Here is a 20,978-nt window from a genome sequence, read left to right as displayed (position 1 = left end):
GAATGTAATAATCGCTTCTACCACAAATTGAAATTTAGGCACTTTTTAAGCTCTTAAAAATGAGGAACTTTCAATTAAAGTACGAATTATCCGTCGTTTCCGACAAAATAATACTACGTTTTCTCCGCACCGTTTTCCACAGAATAATACTACATTTTCTCAGTGCTAAAATTATTTATAAGGTTAGTTTAGGTTAGGTTAAAAAGTGGTTAAATCTGAATTTGCAGTAAAAGCGATTATTATATTCGTAAAAAGCATAAGAAAGGCATCGAGTGGTATATTCACTTTATACGAAAGCCAGTTATGGGGTTTGCTATAAATTTACCCCGGGACATACTTTAGCCTGTAGACCCATCCCTGAAAGTTTTATTTTCCTAATCTAACCCCTTTCCGAGATAGCAAGAAGTCACTAAACTAGAATTTTACCGAATCTAAAAATGCTACCCCTTTTACTTCCTAATTATTTCTTCTGGAGAGCCACAAATCAACGATGTTACCATAACGGGCTGTTCATGTGACTAAGAAATAAATTTACCACTATAGGCTACCTTTATAGGCTTTTATAGATAGTTACCTTTTTAGGCTAGGTAGCTAAAAAATACTCCAATTCACGGTATATATTTGCACATTAGGTACGGATGGGGTAAAGTTTATGGTCAATGTTCCTATTACCTGAACAATTGTTTAGGGTCATGAAACTATTGTTAATAGATGCATTTTGACTTTTTGAACATCCTTTATCACTTGCAAAACTACCGCAAACTCACCGTTATGGAGTTATTCCAGCCCAAATATTCTTGTATTTACACATATAGAATTGCGATCATTTCCGTTTTCGTTGATTGGATATTTGAAATCACGAATCTATAATAGTTTAGAAACAAATTTGGGCTATATATTTGCACATCAGGGGGATGGGGGTAAAGCATAGCTTATATTAAATACGTAAACTAACCATTACTGTATTTAATATATGCTATACTTTACCCCCCCCCTAATATGCAAATATATAATAACTCCATAACGATGAGTTTGCGGTAATTCTGCAAGAGAGAAAAGATGTTCCAGAAGTCAAAATGCATCTATTAACAATAGTTTCATGACTCTAAACAATTGTTCAGGTAATAGGAACATTGACCAAGTTTATTTCCAATGCCAACGAAGGTTAAATCTGGATTCAGGATACAATTCTGACTAGCCTATAGATGTAAGTTTAGCCTATTTCTTAGCAACCTGAATAGCCCGTTAATTGTACATTCCACCCAATACCAGTCTTTTCACTAGGACGCAAAGCTGTGTTTATTCCAATTTCAACACTAACAAAACAGAAACTCGCATCTAAAAAAGTAAATTCACATTCCACATTTACAGACATTCATCCAAAATGCATCATGCAAATGTATTAAACGAATGAACCCAAAAATTCATGTTAAAAAGAGGCCAGAGTCTGACGCAAAGATGTTTTCATACAAAATCTTTCAAACCTGTTTATTTGTATCAATTAAATAAAAAAAAACTAATTTTTTTAGCTGAAAGTAAGGAGCGACATTAAAACTTAAAACGAACAGAAATTACTCCGTATATAGAATGGGTTGTCCCCTCCGCAATCCCTCGCTCTTTACGCTAAAGCTTTTAATTGTTTTAAAAAGTAGAATTGTGGCAAAGAGTCAAACCTTAGCGTAAAGAGCGAGGGATTGCGGAGGGGACAACCCATTCTATATACGGAGTAATTTCTGTTCGTTTTAAGTTTTAATGTCGCTCCTTACTTTCAGCTAAAAAAAATTAGTTTTTTTTATTTAATTTCTGAACGTTTTTGAATTAATGCATGTTTGGTTTTGGTTCTCCGCACATAAATTATTAAAATGAAATTTGTATATTAATTCTTTTTTTGGCTAAATGGCTTTCTCTTAGTTTTGATCAGACGATTTTGAGAAATAAGGGGTGGAGAAGGAGGCCTAGTTGCCCTCCAGTTTTTCGGCTGCTTAAAAAGGCAACTAGAACTTTTAATTTTTAACGAACTTTTTTATTAGTAAAAAATAAACGTAACTTATAAATTAGCAACTTACGTAACAAACTTTCATAGTCTTATAATTTTATTATGTATACAAGGGGGTTTGTATCCTCGTCAATACCTCGCTCTTTACACTAAATCTTAAGTTTTGTCCCAATTCTTTAAGAATGACCCCTGAATCAGAAAGGCCGTAGAATAAATAGTTGAAATTACTAAAAATACTTTAGCATAAAGAGCGAAGTATTTATCTCCTCCTAAATACCTCGCTCTTTATGCTAAAGTATTTTTAGAACCCCTCATATGCGTAATAATCTCTGTTCGTTTTAAGTTTCAATGCTTAAGTTTCATTGAATTTTTTTCCCCCGTGACAGATTCCTCCAAGGAAAGATCCTCCAACATAGCCCCCTCCCCTCAGTCCCACCCCCAAACAAAATAAAATCCCCCTGAAAACGTCTGTACACTTCCCAATAACCATTACTATATGTAAACACTGGTCAAAGTTTGTAACTTGCAGCCACTCCCCCAGGGATTGTGGGGCAGTAAGTCATCCCCAAAGACATAGTTATTATGGTTTTCGACTATGCTGAACAAAATGGCTATCTCAAAATTTTGATCCGTTGACTTTGGGAAAAAAATGAGCGTGGGAGGGGGCCTAAATGCCCTCCAATTTTTTTGGTCACATAAAAAGAGCACTAGAACTTTTCATTTCCGTTAAAATGAGCCCTCTTGCGACATTCTAGGACCACTTGGTCGATATGATGACCCCTGGAAAAAAAAAAAAAAAAAAATAAAATAAACACGCACCCGTGATTTGTCTTCTGGCAAAAAATACAAAATTCCACATTTTTGTAGATAGGCGCTTGAAACTTCTACAGTAGGGTTCTCTGATACGCTGAATCTGATGGTGTCATTTTCGTTAAGATTTTACGACTTTTAGGGGGTGTTTCCACCTATTTTCTAAAATAAGGCAAATTTTCTCAGGCTCGTAACTTTTGATGGGTAAGACTAAAAATGATGAAACTTATATATTTAAAATCAGCATTAAAATGCAATTCTTTTGATGTAGCTATTGAAATCAAAATTTAATTTTTTAGAGTTTTGGTTACTATTGAGCCGGGTCCCTCCTTACTACAGTTCGTTACCACGAACTGTTTGATAAAAGTTGAAGTACTAACAAGCAGTGTCCTTCCACTTTGGTGATTTCCCATATAAAATTCTAAAATTATATTCTGTTTTGGAGCGTGTTTAGCGGGTGGACTGTTACATTGTGTTGTGAGAGCAACAATTTGGTTTTGTCCCGTTTTTTTTTCCTATGCCGCCGATCTCGGCTTATTCCTGGAAACTGGTAATAGTCTAACCTGTGGGGTTTTTACGGAAAGTGCGGACCTCAGGCCGGATTGATGAATATGACATTACATTTTGGAAAGCTCCGCAGAACTCTTGCCTGGAGCCAAAAAGGATGGTTTTTGCTTGTCCACGAGCCAGAGCCTATGGTGTGCGAGGTGAAGTGGAGTTATATACCCTATGTCAGAGAAGAATATCTGAAGTTGTGCAGTCAAGCTTTCGTTTCATCAAACCATGTTTCTGCTTTCGAGTGGAATGCTCCGTTCTAGCAGGCACCACTTTCAAATTGAAGATGTACTAAAATCTACAATGCGGCAGATACCCGGCCCCACAGCCAATATATCTTCTTTGAGTGATAAATAGAAAAATTTACAGAAGCAAAAAAGCGGCATTTTCCCACGGGTCCGAAAGTGCTGCCGTGATTTCTGCTGGGTTTATCATTTGTTTTTTCGGACTTAGGATTGAGGTAGAGAAATGTTATTAGATGTACCTCTTAAGCTTTAAAAGTTCTGTCATTGCTAAGGAAATTGTAGCTTACCCTTTGCTCCTTTGTAAGTGGTGACGTTAAAAAGTTGGCCTACGGCAAAAAAAAAAATCAACTTTTGAACTAAGACAGATAGAATTTTGTTTTCGACAGCAATCGATAGCAATCGTTGAGCTGATCAAAGTATATGTCATCCATTTTTTGGTACAAAAATTATATCATGAGATATACTAGTTTGAAAGTTTCAAGGGGTTGACAACTTGAATAGTAGGGTACACGTAAACCAAAAATAGGTCAATACCAATTGTAAGACAAGTAGAGGACTGGTAAGCAACAGTCGGCTGTTAGACCATAATCATCTTCGGCAATAAGGGGTTTTCAACTTTGGCTAGTTGGTGTACCTATTATTTGTTTCCGGTGTATCAAACAGTTCGTGGTAACGAACTGTAGTAAGGAGCGACCCGGCTCAATAGTAACCAAAACTCTAAAAAATTGAATTTTGATATCAATAGCTACATCAAAAGAATCGCATTTTAATGCTGATTTTAAATATATAAGTTTCATCAAGTTTAGTCTTACCCATCAAAAGTTACGAGCCTAAGAAAATTTGCCTTATTTAGGAAAATAGGAGGAAACACCCCCTAAAAGTCGTAGGATCTTAGTAAAAATGACACCATCAGATTCAGCGTATCAGAGAACCCTACTGTAGACGTTTCAAGCTCCTATCTACAAAAATGTGGAATTTTGTATTTTTTGCCAGAAGACAAATCACGGGTGCGTGTTTATTTGTTTGTTTTTTTGTTGTTTTTTTGTTTTTTTTTCCCCAGGGGTCATCGTATCGACCAAGTGGTCCTAGAATGTCGCAAGAGGGCTCATTCTAACGGAAATGAAAAGTTCTAGTGCCCTTTTTAAGTGACCAAAAAAATTGGAGGGCATCTAGGCCCCCTTCCACGCTCATTTTTTTCCCAAAGTCAACGGATCAAAATTTTGAGATAGCCATTTTGTTCAGCATAGTCGAAAACCATAATAACTATGTCTTTGGGGATGACTTACTCCCCCAGAATCCCTGGGGGAGGGGCTGCAAGTTACAAACTTTGACCAGTGTTTACATATAGTAATGGTTATTGGGAAGTGTACAGACGTTTTCAGGGGGATTTTATTTTGTTTGGGGGTGGGGCTGAGGAGAGGGGGCTATGTTGGAGGATCTTTCCTTGGAGGAATCTGTCATGGGGGAAGAAAAATTCAATGAAAAGGGCGCAGGATTCTCTAGCATTACTATAAGAAAACAATGAAAAATAAACATGAAAACGTTTTTTTCAAATGAAAGGAAGAAGTAGCATTGAAACTTAAAACGAACAGAGATTATTACGCATATGAGGGGTTCTAAAAATACTTTAGCATAAAGAGCGAGGTATTTAGGAGGAGATAAATACCTCGCTCTTTATGCTAAAGTATTTTTAGTAATTTCAACTATTTATTCTACGGCCTTTCTGATTCAGGGGTCATTCTTAAAGAATTGGGACAAAACTTACGATTTAGTGTAAAGAACGAGGTATTAACGAGGGTACAAACCCCCTCATATACATAATAATAATTAAAGAATATAAAACTTTGTTACGTAAGTTAATTCTAAAGTTACGTATATTTTTTGCTAATAAAAAATTCGTTAAAATTAAAATTAATAGTTGCCTTTTTATGTAACCGAAAAATTGCATGGCAACTAGGCTTCCTTCCCCATCCCATATTTCTCAAAATCGTATGATCAAAACTAAGAGAAAGCCATTTAGCCAAAAAAGGAATTAATATGCAAATTTCGTTTGAATAGTTTACGTCTGGAGAGTCAAAATCAAACATGCATTAATTCAAAAACGTTCAGAAATTACATAAAAAAAACTAGGTTTTTTTAACTGAAAGTAAGGAGCGACATTAAAACTTAAAACGAACAGAAATTACTCCGTATATGAAATGGATTGTTCCCTCCGCAATCCCTCGCTCTTTACGCTAAAGTTTGACTCTTTGCCACAATTCTGCTTTTTAAAACAATTAAAAGCTTTAGCGTAAAGAGCGAGGGATTGCGGAGGGAACAATCCATTTCATATACGGAGTAATTTCTGTTCGTTTTAAGTTTTAATGTCGCTCCTTACTTTCAGTTAAAAAAACCTAGTTTTTTTTTTATGTAATTTGATGGTAAGACCAATTTGGTTCCAGTGGTAAGACATGCAGGGGACTTGTAAGCAATAATCGTCTGTTATGCTAAAATCATCTTCAGTGAAGATGGGTTTGTAACTTTTGCTAGTTGGTGTAGCCTACCCATACTCACTATAACCTAAAATTAAGTGTTTACGCAACGGGTTCAAACGATAACGTAAAACAATGAGGTAGTTTCGTAATAATTAGTGTCACCTATGGTATTTTAATCCTAAAAAGTTACGGATAGCTTTATAATACCGACTAGATTATGTAAGATATTGTTCCAAGTTTTCATCCGTCAAGATGTCTACGATTGAAAAGGATAAAGTTCAACTGGCTGCAAAGTCAATTTAGTCCCTTCTTTATATATTCTTTTGTTATTGTTGTTTTTTCAACGCTGAGGAATAGCCTTTGATCTTGTGATTACTGATCGCGTTCTTCTTTGAACATAACGTTTTAAAAGCTTCGATAGCCTGACAACTTGAGCGTTTAACCGATAGCAAATAAACAAAACCAAAGTGTTGCTCTTGCAACACTTTATTCGGCGAACCCGGAGAAAGGTTGCTGCAACACTTCACGCTGCTCAGGCAACGTAGGTCTAGTTAAGATTTATACAAATCTTCTGGATTTTCTGAGGGAATTATCATTTTGAATTTGAACTTGTGAAGACATTCCTAACTACTTCATAATGCAGGGGTGCTAATCCATGGGAACATGGGGAGGGTAAGGATTTTATCAAGCTACCAAAAGCTATTAGAAACATTGAAGCATGGGGGGGGATATTTGAACTTGTTTAAATTATAATACCCAAAAAGGGTTTATGACGGAAACCCCTATGTCCAATTCTTGCTAAAAATTTCAATCACTCCCCCTCCTCTTATCTACGCTGCCATGCTTGGCTAAGGGAGTACCATTTCCTCAGTCAATCAATAAAATAAAATTAGGGTTGGCTACTTATTTATTATAGCGACAACACTCAAGAAGTGGAGTTAGGTTAATCCTAAAGAAATATACCTAAGCATCATGAAAATATAATACTTTAGATATAAAATTGAGCTATATATTTGCAAATTAGAAGAGGTGAGGGAAAAGCATAGAATTGTTTTCTAAGGTCATACTGTCCAAATAGTTTACCCCATCTCACTAATGTGCTATCCTTGCGTTGCGGTTTTGTTGTTTCTCCGGAATCTTGAGAAAATACTTGACATAATACTGAAACGTCCGTGTCAGTTAATCAGAATGGGTAACTTTAATGTAAATTTGACGGATTCGAATTCTTCGGCTTCAGTTGATTTTCTTTCAACCATGCTTGCCGCAGGAACTCTACCAACTATCCATCCCCACACGAGTAACTAATGTTACAGCTTCTTTGATTGACAATATCTTCTCTACGCTTAGTATATCTCCGATCATTCCAATATATTCTCGGTTCAGCTTTAAACAGGGTAAGAATGACCAAGCTCAAGAGTTGCCTCTTCTATTCCTAGGTTTGGTGAGAAAGTTCGTGGATCTAGTTTGATAATGATAAGGGTTTTTCTTGTTTATTGGAGTTCTTTTATGGAACGGTAAAAGAGGTTATTCCTAGTATTTGTAAAGTAGCACCTTCTAATCCTAGGTCTAAAAGAATTGTTCCCCTAAATAATGGACGACATCCGGACTTCTCAAAAGCTGGAGAAAGAAAAATAATCTCTGGATGGCTTATAAATGCACTACACTTTAAGCGAGTGCTATTCGTCTATGTCAATTCAAGATTTACCAGAATATATATAATTCCTTGTGTAGAAAAGCCAAATCTCTGTATTGTTTAAATAATTTTGCTGCGTGTGGCAATGATATTCGTAAAACTTGGAAAGTAATAAATTATGTGCTAGAGCCCACTTCTCAATATAGCTCTTTATCTTTGAGTCTTGTCATTGGTGATGAAGCTGTAGAGGGTGAGCTTAATATCCAAGAAGCATCCACTTCATTCTACGCTAGTGTTGGTAAGAATCAAAGTGAAAAATCTGATCAAAGTGGGTGCCCCCCCCCAGCTGCAAATCCCTCTGCCAAACTCTGCCATGGGCCCCCGGGTCAGCAACCTCGGTGGCCCCCGCCTTCCTTCAAACGGCTCTGCATAGAATTTTTAAGGGTTGTTTCACAGTTTTTGGTTATGGAGAACTGTTAATGGATTTTGGACAATGTATTTAGTTCGTCAACATTTTAACAAAAAGGAAAAACTAAAATTACTAAAAACCGAATTTTGAATGTTTACTAAAATTTGTATAACGATTTTAATTCTTGGAAATTTCTGCAAATCAAGGTTCAATATTTTATTTAACAGATTTTTCTTGTCTTATAATCTAAAGAAAAAGAATAAGAAATGCTCTGTTTTAATGAAGTGTAAACCAAGTATTCAAAAGACTTAATGCTTAGTTGCCAGAATCCTGTTGGTAATAATTTCTGTTTCGTTTTAAGTTCGACTTTAGGTAGCTAAGTAGTTAGGTATGCATTTATTTCAACCAAAAAGATTATATAAATTATACTACAATAAACATTATGCTGCTCAGTTTAGCGACCTAAAATGCCCTTGTCTTGCAGCAAAACAACAACATATAAATGATAACTTATCCATTCAAGATCAAAGAAATACGCGAAAAAAAAAAACAGACGAAAAACTATATAGTCTCTAAACAGCCATTTCTCATCTAAAAAAAGGGGGGAAAACCAGAGGGATTAATTTTAACCACTATAATTTACAAACTATCTAATAAATACTTTTTCATTCTTCCTTAATAACATAAGGTTTTCTGACCACCTAATACTCTCTGGGATATAGGAAAAAGCCCATATATTCCTATATTAGTTCCAAATATCAACGCCAACATCTTTAACCATAAATCCAGATCTTTGGAAGAAACAAGAGTTCCGAGCATTTATAGCTTCATCATCAATTCAGGATTTTTTGGAGATATCTTGTTATTTTTTTCTAGTAGGCTTTAGGGGGCAAGTAGGCTCAAATATTGGGGTATTTATTCCAAGAACATTGTCGAGGGCACGCGAGGGATCCGATTCCTCATACACTTTCTTCCACGACAGTACGCTTATTTCTTCGCGGAAATTACGCAAATTTGCCAGCCGAAGATCTCTTTTAAGTTTACACCTAGTGTTTTCATAATTCAGGCTCCTTTGCTTTATCACACATGTAACAGATCAGATCCCGGATGGATAAAATCAAGTTTTAAAAAATCTAAATTATAACTGTTCACAAATCAAAATTAAAATCGCCCTTGATTATGCAATCTTTTTTTTTGAGACAGAAGTTTATATAAATAATCATCAAATAAATCAAGGAACTCAACCGAGGGAGTAGGCTACTAGGTGGCTTATATACCAAACAAATTACTATCTTTTTATCCTTACGAATTGCAATTGTACTGAACAAATTTCAGCCTTACCTTCAATCCAAAGGCATAAATCATTCCTGTCTTCAAGTTGTATTTCATTTTTCATCAAAAAAGACAAAGCTCCTTGTCTCATCCGATTTCTCACCTTTGAAATCAATTGGTATTATGGAAAAATGTAAGACAAGAGACAGCTGTCCATGAGCAAAAACGTTTCACAAATACCTAATTCATCAACACTACTATTCATAACATATCCTCATATCCTCAGGGGGAGACGTAATGTGGCAATTCCATTCAGACACACGAAAACTCTCCATTTTTTTCTGTGTCGGAAAATCAATTGTGATATATTGACTTTTTCTTTCTGGCTCAGGGCATTTCCCAATACTAGCTTGAGCAATTTTACAATCTAAATTTCATTGACATCTAAAGCTTCATTTTCTAACTCATCCAACCGATCCTTCCTGTATAACGGCAATACTAATTACTAAGAAATAAAAAAAATTAAATTTGAATATAAATTACTTGACTTAAATATGCATTTTAATTTCCATGCGTTTTAAAATTTATTTAATTATCAGTATCAGTATTTTTATATGCACTTTCTGTGTTATTATTTGTTTTAGATTTGATTCGTTTTGGGTTTCGTTTATTCTTTCAGATGGTAGTTTTTTTTTTTACCTTCTAAATTTGAATCATTAAAAGGCTTTATTTTTTTCATCTTTGGTTTTAATTTTGAATATCTTTGCTTTTCTCTGAGAGACCTCTTTGCAGGTACTCTTCCTTTTAAATCAATTTAGGTTTGCCTTTTTTATTCAAAGTTCTATTATTGATCAATATGAAGTATTTTTTTTTTCTTATAGACGTGTCCACAGCGTCATATGTATAAGGCTTTTTTGTGCATAAACGTTTTTCTAAGGTAGTGTTCTGACTGTTGTAAGGACCTTAAGGCAATACTCAAAGATCTAAAGGAATTATTTTTATATTATCTGTTGAAAATTATTTCAAAGAGTTGAATTTTTTCTAAATCTCCAATAGGACCAACGATTATTTGTTTGCTTTACAGTATCTTTTTAAACCTGTCATAAAAAAAAAAGTAGAAACGTCGTGATAACGATAACGAACTGTACTTAAGGATCATACTGGGATAATACCAATCAAAATTTGTAGAAAAGTTATACATCAAAAACATTTGCATCAAAGGAATCTGTTCTTTAAATGTTTTCAGATGTAAAAAAAAATTGCCAGGTATAAACTCACGGATCAAAAGCTAAAAGCCTGAGGATATTTGCCTCCAGAGCCATATCTAGCATTTTTAATTTGCATTCACCAGTTATTTTATTTATTTTTATTTGGAGGGGGAAGGGCAGGAAAAGCTAGATAAGGGGCGGAAATCTTTCAAGGGGGTGGGATGGGAAAAAGCTTCAAAAACAGATAACTTTTTGACAATAGGAGGGGGTTCAAACCCTCTAAACCACTAAGATACGGCCATGTTTGCCTGATTTTGAAAGAATTTGAAAAGAAAAAAACGGAAAAAGTAAGTATTATTGATGTAAATTTCAGCATTCAATTGAGCACTTCAAAGAGCCTTATTTTAGAGGTATTGCACTCCCTATTATGAATATTTGGGATACTGTATTTTTTAGGAGGATTATCACGGATGATTTTTATTTGCAAAATACCCCTAAAATTGGAGGAGAGGGGGGTCCATGATAGTTTGGCATTGGAAAAAAAAGTTCTTAGGGATTCTTTATCACTTTTTTGGGGATTCTGAGAAATTTGAAGTGAAAACAACACAGGAGAGGCAAGCTTTTGGTTGCAAGATAATGAATCATGGGCTATACAAAATCCAAATATATCTTTAGAGGAAGAAATTCATAAAATAATAAATTATTGGATTGCAAAATTATTGATGATTTTTCCCTCTCCCTCCTCTGGTTCAAACAAATTTAGTATATTCGCTCCACAAAACCTAGCTTGATGCTCATACTGTTTTTAATTGACTGAATGTATTATAATTGCCGATTTTGTATGTGTTTTCTAAGTAAAGGCCACCGTGTAAAGCGAAAACAAACATGTAGATTCATATCCTTCAAATAATAACAATTAATTTGCTTAATTGCATTCTTCTTTTGGCGACGACATTAAGTACATGCATACCTGGCTCTGTTCTAATTCTAACTGACAGCTAAAATGGACGGCATTCATCGACAATTCAGAACACTGCAGATACATAAATCTACATTGATTAAATAAATTGTTCAGTGTTAAATAAACTTACAGTGATTAAGACTGAGAAACTAGCTTCAACTCATGACAATTAGGGAGGAGTAAACACTTTTACATCTAGGGTTTATGGGTTGGGTTGATAGGGTTGAACATGTAGATTCAACCCTATCACTGCTTCTATTGCTGCTGCTGCCACTCAAACTAAGGCTACTACTATTAATTCTGCTAGTACTACTACTTCTGCTACTGAAACAAAATCAATTTTGGATGTTTTCACTTTTTATCTTAGTTAAAAAAGATTTATAGCTCTTAAGAAATAAATATCTGCAGGCCCTATATCAAACAGTTCGTGGTAACAAACTGTAGTAAGGAGCGACCCGGCTCAATAGTAAACGAAACTCTAAAAAACGGAATTTCGATGCTAAAAGATATATCAAAAGAATCAGATTTTTATGCTGATTTTAAATATATAAGTTTCATCAAATTTAGTCTTTGTCATCAGAAGTTACGAGCCTGAGAAAATTTGCCTTATTTTAGAAAATAGGGGGTAACATCCCCTAAAAGTCATAGGATCTTAACGAAAATCGCTCCATCAGATTCAGCGTATCAGAGAACCCTATAGAAAAAATTTCAAGGTCCAATCTACAAAAATGTGGAATTTCGTATTTTTTGCCAGAAGACAAATCACGGGTGCGTGTTTATTTGTTTTTTGTTTTTTTTCCCAGGGGTCATCGTATCGACCAAGTGGTCCTAAAGTGTTGCAAGAGGTCTCATTCTAACGGAAATGAAAAGTTCTAGTGCCCTTTTTAAGTGATCAAAAAAATTGGAGGGCACCTAAGCCCCCTCCCACGCTCATTTTTTACCAAAGTCAACGGATCAAAATTTTGAGATAGCCATTTTGTTCCGCTTAGTCTAAAACCATAATAACTATGTCTTTGGGGATGACTTACCCCCCACAGTCCCTGGGAGAGGGGCTGCAAGTTACAAACTTTGGCCAATGTTTACATACAGTAATGGTTACTGGGAAGTGTACCGACGTTATCAGGGGGATTTTTTTTTGGTTTGGGTGTGGGGTTCAGGGGAGGGGGCTATATGGGAGGATCTTTTCTTGGAGGAATATTTCATGGGGGAAGAGAAATTCAATCAAAAGGGCGCAGGATTTTCTAGCATTACTATAAAAAAACAAACAATGAAAATATAAACATGAAAAAGTTTTTTCAATTGAAAGTAACGAGAAGCATCAAAACTTAAAACGAACAGAGATTATTACGCATATGAGGGGTTCTAAAAATACTTTAGCATAAAGAGCGAGGTATTTAGGAGGAGATAAATACTTCACTCTTTATGCTAAAAATTTTTTAAGTAATTTCAACTATTTATTCTACGGCTTTTCTGATTCAGGGGGTCATTCTTAAAGAATTGGGACAAAACAAGATTGAGTGTGAAGAGCGAGGTATTAACGAGGGGACCAACCCCCTCATATATATAATCAAAAATATAAGAATATAAAAGTTTGTTACGTAAGTTAATTCTTAAGTTGCGTATTTTTTTACTAATAAAAACGTTCGTTAAAAATTAAAAGATCTAGTTGCCTTTTTAAGTGACCGAAAAATTAGAGGACAACTAGGCCTCCTTCCCCACCCCTTATTTCTCAAAATCGTCTGATCAAAACTAAGAGAAAGCCATTTAGCCAAAAAAAGAATTAATATGCAAATTTCATTTAAATAATTTATGTACGGAGAGCCAAAATAAGACATGCATTAATTCAAAAACTTTCAGAAATTAAATAAAAAAAACAAGTTTTTTGAAATGAAAGTAAGGAGCGACATTAAAACTTAAAACGAACAGAAATTACTCCTTATATGAAAGGGGTTTTTCCTCCTCGACGCCCCGCTCCTTGCGCTAAAGTTTGATTCTTTCTTGCAACTCTACTTTTTAAAACAATAAAAAACTTTAGCGCAAGGAGCGGGGCGTCGAGGAGGAAAAACCCCTTTCATATAAGGAGTAATTTCTGTTCGTTTTAAGTTTTAATGTCGCTCCTTACTTTCATTTCAAAAAACTTGTTTTTTTTATTTAATCTATACTAAACTGACCATCCACGGTCTTTTCTTTTCAATACAGTACAAATTATGTTCTGGTCTTCAGAGGGTATAGGGGTTATCAGCTCTACTCATGTTAGTTAGAGCTCGTTTTCTTTTTGACTTGGTTACTTATTGCTATTTCTGTTAATTATTTATTTATTTATTGTGATTTTTGGACGTTTTATTCTTGGAAGATTATTTGAATTTATTTTTGCTGATTTTTGGCTTAATGGAGCAAGAACCTCTTATCTTTTTTCTGAGACACTTGTTTTGGGTAAAAACTATTTTTTTAAAATTAGTCGAACATATATCGATAAAACTAGTAAAAGCAAATAATCTGATGATGTTTTTATTTGTTTGTATGTTTAAAGAAAATTAGCGCTTTCGGTCGAGGGATTTCAGGCTCTTTTCGAAATGACCATAAATTTGTTTTCGCAGTAAACTTCTACTTTTCAAAATCAACTGAAATAATAGTTACAATTCCTAAGTCAGTCCCAGATGGCATTTTTTTTCATTATCATTTTTTTTTTCCAAAAAAACAAAAGACACATGAAAAGCGAAAGATAAAATTTTTCAACTAAAAGTAAGGAGCAAAAATTAAATTTGAAATGAATCTATATTGCTCTGTATAATACGTGTTCTTTCAGACTGAGATTCAGATTCATTTACTCAAAAATTCATATTCATCAAAATCTTCAACTTGCCCAAACGGAGAGACAAGCTCGACTACTGGGCAAGACATATAAACACAATTTAACAATCCTCATTGATACAGAACAAACAAAAAATGAACCACTATTTCATCAAAAAACAAAAACAAAAAAAAAACAAAAAAAAAAACAGTATCTTTAATGAGAGTATTTCAGGTAGAGTAAGTGGAGTGAGGCCAAAATAAAATATAAAATAAAAAAATTTTACCAACCGCTCTTGGAAGCAGATTCCATAATTTAGCTTTTCAATTGTCTCTTGAAAGATTCTTTTGGTAACTCAACAAGTTTATTTAATGAATATTTGTTGGCTATTGATGGGATCATATACCGAATGTTGAAACGGGATCTTTTATTTTTCACCAAAGGTAGTTTATACGGGTTAACAACTCTAGTTATCAGTGAATTTTGATGTTTGGACAGTAAATTCTCGTCAAAAAACAAATTATGTACATGCTGAATCTTAAAAAACCAACTAGATAATAGCAGACGAGATTTCTGTGTAAGAGTCATTATGTCTAGAAACAGGTAAGAGGTACGTGTTTCAGAGTGGATATCTGTACTCCTCGGGGGTTGTAAAAACTGATCTAGAATTCGAATAGCTTTGTTTTGTAGGGCTTGTAGTGGTTTAATATGTGATTTAAAAGTCAGCAAAAATACAGCTGAGCAATATTGGAGGTGTGCATCAATTAGGCAAAAATATAGGATTCTTAGAACCTTATATGAGAATAAAAACTTTAGTCGGTGGAGCAAACCTATATTTCTTCATAATTTTAGTCTTAACAACGAAATATTTGTTTTAAAATTCATGGTAGGGTCAAAAACGATACCTAAATATTTTGTTGTGTATACTGTTTTGATTTCATGAATAGTATCAATGGTAATTTTATTCAGAGAAATATTTTTCAACTTTTGATTTGATCTTCCATAAATAATAAATTCTATTTAACAAAATTAGGGACAAGTTTGTTAATTTGGAACCGATTTGTGATGGATTTTGCAACTTCAATCAATTTTTCTTTCAGTGCATCTAATGTTGGTGCTTTTAAACTTGCTGCAGTATCATCCGCAAACATAATTGTTAATGCATTTTCAGGAGTAGATTTAGGGAGATCATTTATATATATACTAGCTGTTGGGGTGGCGCTTCGCGCCACCCCAACACCTAGTTGGTGGGGCGCTTCGCGCCCCCTCCAAGCCCCCCCGCGCGCGTAAGTCGTTACGCGCCATATTAGTTACGCGCCATTGTAGTTGTGTCCCTGTGTCCCACCTGTGAATAGAGATAGATATAAATATATGTTTTTAACTACGTAAAACATGCGAATATACAACATTCTTCGCTGTCCCATTGTCTGTGCATATAAATAGATTGTCAGGTTCACTGACTCTTGAACATGCAACATATAATTGTCCATGGGAAAAACAATCCGTATTCAGATCTATACCTCATTATTCTAATGATGTGTCCCTGTGTCCCGGTCGTCATTTATATTCCCTGTGTCCCGGTCGTCATTTGTGTCCCGGTGTCCCAGTTTGTAATTTCTCTTTGAGTGTCCCGGTCGTCATTTATATTCCCTGTGTCCCGGTCGTCATTTGTGTCCCGGTGTCCCGGTCTGTAATTTCTATTCGAACAATCCCTGTGTCCCGGTCGTCATTTATATATCCCGCCTGTGCCCCCGGCGTCCCCGTTGTAGTTGTGTCCCTGTGTCCCGGTCGTCATTTGTATTCCCTGTGTCCCGGTCGTGATTTGTGTCCGGGTGTCCCAGTCTGTAATTTCTCTTTGAGGTTCCCGGTCGTCACTTATATTCCCTCTGTCTCGGTCGTCATTTGTGTCCTGGTCTGTAATTTCTCTTTGAGTGTTTTTTCTTTTTAGTTTTTTTTTAGTTTTTTACCTTTTTTCTTTTTTCAGTATTCTTTTTCTTCTTTATTTTTCAGCGTCACTATGAAGTACATATCGACGAACCTTTGTTTTTTTAACTTAAATCTGGTAGGCATTGATGACCTTATCCAAGTCAAAATCCCAAACCCAATCATCATCGCTATCATTTTCAGTTTTGATATGTTTTGACTCTCGCTGTCCAGGCGGATTTTCATCTAACTGCGCGGTTTTGCGTTCTTTAGCCGCAAGCCTGTTTTCTTGCTGCTCTTGTGATTCCTCGGAACGCTTTCTTTTCTGACTTTCTCTATCAGCAGCAAGTTTTTTGGCATAGACTCTTTGAGCATCTTCATCAGTCATTGTAAACTTAAACATTAATAGAATTCTACGCGAACATATGTCTTATATAACTTGAATGACGTCACCTTCAAAGCAAAAATGATGGCAACTAATTTCATGACGTCAGCCGAAACATGACGTCACCTGATCCACAGATCCACAGATCCACACACAGACAACTTATTTTTATATATATAGATTAAAAATAATAGAGGTCCTAAAATTGAAGCTTGCCGTTCACCGATATTATTATTCGAATTCTCAGATGAATATTCACCATCAATATCTACCACAAACCTTCGATTGTGCAATATGATTTGATTAATTTTAAAGGTACTCCTCTTATTCCCGTATTTTCAAGTTTTTAAATAGAATTTCGTGATTTAAAGTGTCGAAAGCTTTCTTAATATCAAACAACAATATAGCTGCTAAACAATCATCATCTAAAGCCTCATTAATGAAAATATGTGTTGCGGCGACGGTATCTTCTGTCGATCTAACTTTTAAAAAACCAAACTGGAACTTCGAAAAAAAATTATCTTTTCAAGAAATGATGTAAGTCTATACTTCATTATTTTTTCAAAAACTTTAGCCAGTGGGGAAAGGAGTGCAATAGGACGGTAATTATTGGGATCTTGAGCCTCACCTTCTATAAATATAGGGATTATTTTAGCCTTTGTCAGAAGCTCAGGGAAGACACCATTTCTTATGCTCGTATTTATAACATGTGCAAGAGGTTCATATATTACTCCTGATATTTTCTTTAAAAGATTTGTCCATATATCATCTACTGAAGCTGAAAATCCTCTCATTAAATCGCTAATAGCTTTTTGGTATTCATTAAATGATACTGGTAACATATACAATGATTTATTTTCCTCTTGGGGCAAAAATCGTGTATAATCTGATGACTCTTCCAAAAGATCTCTAACCAATTCTTCACCAATTTTACTGAAATGCCTAGCAAATAATTCCGCGATATCCTTTTTTTCAGTTGATTCATTAGCGTCATTTCCATTATTAAAAAAAGTCGGTATTGCTCTTGGTTTATTTTTATTTAATTTATCACGCAAGATTTCCCACATTTTCTGCTGGGACGCAGCTGAAGATATTTCCTTCTCATAATAATTTCTTTCACTTTCTCTCAAAGTTCTATTCAGAGTATTTTTTACAATTTGAATTTCTGTATGTTTTCATCAGACGGATAGTTGCATTTAATTTTGTATAGTCTATTTTTTTCATTAATACATTTTAACAGTCTCGGGGATATCCATGGTTTTTGTGGCATTGACTTGGGTGTTTTCCTTTTAACTTTCGGACATATATCATTATAAACATCATTAAATGATTTATAAAACATTTCCAATGCCTTGTTTGCATCCACAGTACTGACTACTTCCTGCCAATCTATATCTCCTAGCTTAACAATTAAAGGCGCAATTGATTCATCATTTACTATACAACCTGTTTTTTCATTACGCTTATTTTCTTTTAGATCTGGCCAAATTAAATTCAGAAATTATCACACCGTGATCTGAAATATCGTTTAATATGACAAAAGTTGAAAAACAAATACTATTAGAAAAAATATTATCAATTAATGTTGCTCCATTATCATCTATTCGAGTTGGAATGAGACATGATGGGAGCAGTCTTTGAAAAAGTATTAGTTCTAAAAATTCTCTTATCTTAGAATCATTTTGCTTTGCTTGAATTTTCATTAGGTCTAGGCTGAAATCACCAAAAATAAATATTTGCTTATTCATTTGTGATATTTTATTTAACAGAATTTCAAATTGCATCAAAAATTGATCTATGCTTCCGGAAAGTGGGCAATATAAAAATATCATAATTGTTGATTTTTTATTAACTTCACATTCCAGAATACACGTTTCAAAAATCATTTCTACATTCCAAATCATTAGGTCTCGTCTTATTTTTGATTTCAACTTTTTTTTTATGATAAATCCTAATTCACCATGCTGATGGTGTTTTCTACTCTCATGAACAAAATCATAATCAAGAAACATTACATCATTAATATTCCTATCATTTAAGAAAGTTTCGTTTACCGCTAAAGCTTCAATTTTATTTTTATTAATTATGTCATTTATGAACTCAATGCTACTAAGTAAACCTCTGCAGTTAAAACTAGAAAAAAGTGCATTACTGCATGTGGGAATAGAATCATCCATAAATAAATATTTGTTTTTCGGGCTATCTTCCAAAATTACTGCTTCATCATCCTTCACATCCCTCATGCATTCCAGTATATCAAAAGGATTTTCCTCTAGCAGTTTATTTCTGCTTGCAAGATCAGGTAAATTATGTAAACTCAATATCATAAATCAACAAAAAAGCCTCACTCCGGTTAATCAACAATCAAACAGTTCGTAGTAACGAATTGTAGTAAGGAGCGACCCGGCTCAATAGTAAACGAAACTCTAAAAAACGGACATCAAAACGTACATCAAAAGAATCAGATTTTCATGCTGATTTTAAATATATAAGCTTTATCAAATTTAGTCTTTGTCATCAAAAGTTAAGAGCCTGAAAAAATTTGCCATAATTTAGAAAATAGGGGAAAACACCCCCTAAAAGTCACAGAATCGTAATTAAACCATCGAAAATTACACCATCGCATTCAGCGTATCAGAGAACCCTATAGCAAAATTTTCAAGCTCCTATCTACAAAAATTTGGAATTTCGTATTTTTTGCCAGAAGACAAATCACGGGTGCGTGTTTATTTGTTTGTTTTTTTGTTTTTTTCCCCAGGGGTCATCGTATCGACCAAGTGGTCCTCGAATGTTGTAAGAGGGCTCATTCTAACGGAAATCAAAAGTTCTAGTGCCCTTTTTAAGTGACCAAAAATTGGAGGGCACCTAGGCCCCCTCCCACGCTCATTTTTTCTCCAAAGTCAACAGATCAAAATTTTGAGATAGCCATTTTGTTCTGCATAGTCAAAACCCATAAGAACTATGTCTTTGGGAATGACTTACTCCCCCACAGTCCCTGGGGGAGGGGCTGCAAGTTACAAACTTCGACCAGTGTTTATATATAATAATGGTTATTAGGGGGAGGGGACTATTTGAAAGGATCTTTCCTTGGAGAAATATGTCATGGGGGAACAAAAATTCAATGAAAAGGGCGCAGGATTTTCTAAAATTACTATAAAAAAACAATGAAAAAATAAACATGGAAAAGTTTTATCAATTCAAAGTAAAGAGTGGCATTGAAACTTAAAACGAACAGAGATTATTACGCATATGAGGGGTTCTAAAAATACTTTAGCATAAAGAGCGAGGTATTTAGGAGGAGATAAATACCTCGCTCTTTATGCTATAGTATTTTTAGTAATTCCAACTATTTATTCTACGGCCTTTCTGATTCAGGGGTCATTCTTGAAGAATTGGGACAAAACTTACGATTTAGTGTAAAGAACGAGGTATTACGAGGGTACAAACCCCCTCATATACATAATAAAAATTAAAGGATATAAAAGTGTTACGTAAGTTAATTCTTAAGTTATGTATATTTTTTACTAATAAAAAAGTTCGTTAAAAATTAAAATTCATAGTTGCCTTTTTTTTGTAACTGAAAAATTGCATGGCAACTAGGCTTCCTTCCCCATCCCTTATTTCTCAAAATCGTCTGATCAAAACTAAGAGAAAGCCATTTAGCCAAAAAAGGAATGAATATGCAAATTTCATTTTAATAATTTATGTGTGGAGAACCAAAATCAAATATGTATTAATTCAAAAACGTTCAGAAATTACATAAAAAAAACTAGTTTTTTTTAACTGAAAGTAAGGAACGACATTAAAACTTAAAAAGAACAGAAAATACTCCGTATATGAAATGGGTTGTCCCCTCCACAATCCCTCGCTTTTTACGCTAAAGTTTGACTCTTTGCCACAATTCTGCTTTTTAAAACAATTAAAAGCTTTAGCGTAAAGAGTGAGTGATTGCGGAGGGGACAACCCATTTCATATACGGAGTATTTTCTGTTCGTTTTAAGTTTTAATGTCGCTCCTTACTTTCAACAAAAGACCACTCAAAAAAGAAAACTAAGCTAAGCACAAATAACAACCGCACACGTCGGAGAATTCCATTGCGTTTCGGTGGAAGTATGTTCATTCTCTCTCATTCAACAGAGAACAGCACATTTTGGAAACAATGTGCGCACACCAATACATATTTGTGCATTTATATAATGACTATTATGAACAAATCCTAACAAATCACTAATAATGACAAAAAAAATAACACAATTTATTCGACTGGTGGGACGTTATACCACTTCTTTTTTTGTTTCACTCCGTCTGGGTCTATG

General features: G+C 34.5%; 1 long non-coding RNA gene across 2 annotated transcripts in view; it reads right to left on the bottom strand.

Moving 5' to 3' along the window:
• Nucleotides 1–20,978, bottom strand: part of LOC136042824 (uncharacterized) — a 73,305-nt gene that overhangs the window by 38,585 nt on the left and 13,742 nt on the right. The window contains exon 1 of one of the 2 annotated variants that reach the window (XR_010621448.1): nt 9,464–9,836. The exons of the other annotated variant lie outside the window; for it this stretch is intronic. This is a non-coding gene — a long non-coding RNA (uncharacterized LOC136042824). Of the gene's footprint in view, nt 1–9,463; nt 9,837–20,978 lie in introns of those variants that run through there. 2 annotated transcript variants of the gene reach the window in all.

The sequence above is a fragment of the Artemia franciscana genome, unplaced genomic scaffold, assembly GCF_032884065.1.
Source record: "Artemia franciscana unplaced genomic scaffold, ASM3288406v1 Scaffold_209, whole genome shotgun sequence".
In the NCBI taxonomy this organism is placed as follows: domain Eukaryota; kingdom Metazoa; phylum Arthropoda; class Branchiopoda; order Anostraca; family Artemiidae; genus Artemia; species Artemia franciscana.
The sequence above is the reverse complement of the archived record's forward strand: the minus strand, read 5'-3'. Positions and strand labels throughout refer to the sequence as shown.